Source organism: Egretta garzetta, unplaced genomic scaffold, assembly GCF_000687185.1.
Source record: "Egretta garzetta isolate BGI_Z169 unplaced genomic scaffold, ASM68718v1 scaffold368, whole genome shotgun sequence".
Taxonomy (NCBI): Eukaryota; Metazoa; Chordata; class Aves; order Pelecaniformes; family Ardeidae; genus Egretta; species Egretta garzetta.
In genome coordinates this window covers 98,018-100,499 of record NW_009260684.1, presented here as the reverse complement: position 1 = coordinate 100,499, position 2,482 = coordinate 98,018, and the positions used below count along the sequence as shown (strand labels likewise).

Here is a 2,482-nt window from a genome sequence, read left to right as displayed (position 1 = left end):
GGTCCATACTTCTTTTCAGAGTTTGTGCAACGCTGGCACTTGTTTCCAATAAATGCTGCTATAATGTTGCAGTACTGGCAGGGTTTTGGCTTTAAGAAACAAGAATAACTGATACAGCAGTGCCTTCTAATTACATTAATGCATTGCTCTTTCCCCTTCTCCCCATCACTTTAAAACTTTTATTTCCCCGTTCCAAGCTAACTAGAACGCTGACCCAGGAGACATAAATACATTTGGACCCCTTGTCTCTAGTTAAGTGTATTTAGCCATGGCACCCAGACCATTTATCAAGTGCTATGAAATCTTTAGAAAATGTATAACACCAAAATAGAAACAATCAAAATCTCTTTTTCAGATTTCGGACAAGCAGGAAAGAAAGATTTATCACTGCTTCCCGCAGCAATCTCAGTTTGTGTAAGCATGCTCTTGTTTCTATTGGATATCGAATAGTTCATTTCCTGGCCCAAAATGATGCAGAGCTGCTCTTTTCTGTACTTAAAGAAAAGGTAAAAGCTTCACGCTTGAGGGACCCGCGTATTATTGATCAGTCATGCTATTACAACAGAGCCAGCCCATAAACTGCATAGGGATCCAGCAGGATAAGAACAAGAAAGATGAAAGGAAGAGGCTGGTGAGAACGAGCCCTGCTCACTTACTGTTCCATAGAGCTTCACGTTCTGAGCACACTTTTTGCATATTGTGTTGGTTTTGCTGTTAAAAAGAAGGACAGATCATTCTATTAACACTTCCCCAAAGCAAATTAAACCCCTGTGGTTAGGATGTCAGTCTCCCCTAGGCTCTGTCTCTAGAGGCAAGACTGTATTCATCATCACTAGGGACTCTGATATCAAAGTGCATTTCCTATCTCCATCTACTTGAGGATAATTTGCCCAAAATTGGTATTACTAGGAGGTATCTTTACATTAAGGCATCCCCAGATGATGTAAGGATTTGTCCTTACAAATACAGGAGTCTGATCACCAGCTAATTGGCAGCAGGTGTGATTCAGCACTGGTGACAGCCTCTGTTCTGGAGGAGGTCTGCTCTGGATGGCAAGGTTAAGGCAGGTCAGAGGTGTATTTGTCCAACAAACGCAGCAAAGAACACCCCACGCGATGCCTGCTACTGGGTTGACCAATCCTTCCTCTGTAAGCTACATAACTTGCAAAAAAATGCAAAAGCACAGCTAAAGAAAACACATTAGGAAATTATTTTTGGATACCAGAAAACAGGTAAGAGGAAAACTCGTGGGAAGATGCACCCAGATCCTTCACTGAAAGGTGCACCAGAGCACTGACCAAAAATAAAAGCCAAGCAAACAGTGCAAATCTAAGGACACCACAGAGGCACACTGACTCGCCCTGCAGATCTTTGAAGGCCAAAGGTCCCCCAAGTTTTCCACAGCAACAATCTACAGGTTAAGGCTCAGTCATCAAAGGCGTGGAAACTTTACAGTTCCCTGGGTGCGTCTGTTCTAAAGAAAACATCAGTCTCCCAGCTCAGCGGGCATTTACCTTTCCTGCTGGAATTCAGTCCTGCAGTAAGTGCATTTAACAATGGGATGTGCAATCCGGCACTCCTGCAACAACAGAAGCATTCAGTAAGACACAGTCCTTGTCCCGCACACCGTTTCCCGAAATCCCAGATCACCTGCTGACCTCTGCTCCCACCACACGCACACACGTACGTCAAACCGCGAACATTTCCTCCCTGTACAGTCACGCTGCTCTTACAAGGGCTGAGAGCACAGGAAGGGCGACAGGAATGGCCTGTGTCATAGGTGAGCCAGGAGTAAACTGAGATTCGTAACAAGGGCTTATTTGTGCCCAACGCCCACAGACAAGGGCCACGGTGGTTGGCCTCACCTCCCAGGGCAGGAACACAGAGTCCTGTCACAGTTATTCACACCTCTGCCCTCCATGAGCTTCTCCGGCCCTGCTCTCCTCTCACCCTACGCCTCAGAGGTTCCCCGATGCCTGCCTGCTTTGCCCCATCTGCCTCAGCAATCCCAGGTGACTGTTTCCTGCCCCCTATTCCCTGTCTCATCCCTGATCTCACCCAGATTGTCCCCCAAAACCCATCTCCCTCCTTCAAGATACCAGAAGACCTTTCCCAAATGTCCCCAGACCCTTCCAAACACCCTGGCATCCCCCAAATGCCCCAGGCCTCTCCCCTTGCTAACAGCCTCACTCACAAACAGCCCTTCAGCTGTCCCCAGGCCTTCCCTGATGAACAGCACCCCCCTCCCCCAATTGCCCCACAATGGCCCCATGACTCCCTCTCCAACACCTTCAGCTGTCCCCAGGCCTTCCCTGATGAACAGCAACCCCCTCCCCCAATTGCCCCGCAATGGCCCCATGACTCCCTCTCCAACGCCCTCCAAATACCCCCAGTACCCCCAAACGGCCTTCAGTGCTCTCAGGTCTCCCTGACAACAGCTCTCCTATTAGTCCCTCAATACCATACCCTCCAAAAAACAGCC

The 2,482-nt window shown here is 48.2% G+C and overlaps 1 long non-coding RNA gene across 1 annotated transcript; it reads right to left on the bottom strand.

The window, feature by feature from the left end:
• On the bottom strand, positions 1 to 1,603 carry LOC118452992. The gene is made up of 3 exons (XR_004842879.1): positions 1,515 to 1,603; positions 657 to 711; positions 1 to 89 (listed from the first exon to the last, which is right to left on the bottom strand). It is a non-coding gene; the product is annotated as an uncharacterized LOC118452992 (long non-coding RNA).
• Between the last annotated feature and the right edge of the window lie 879 nt (positions 1,604 to 2,482).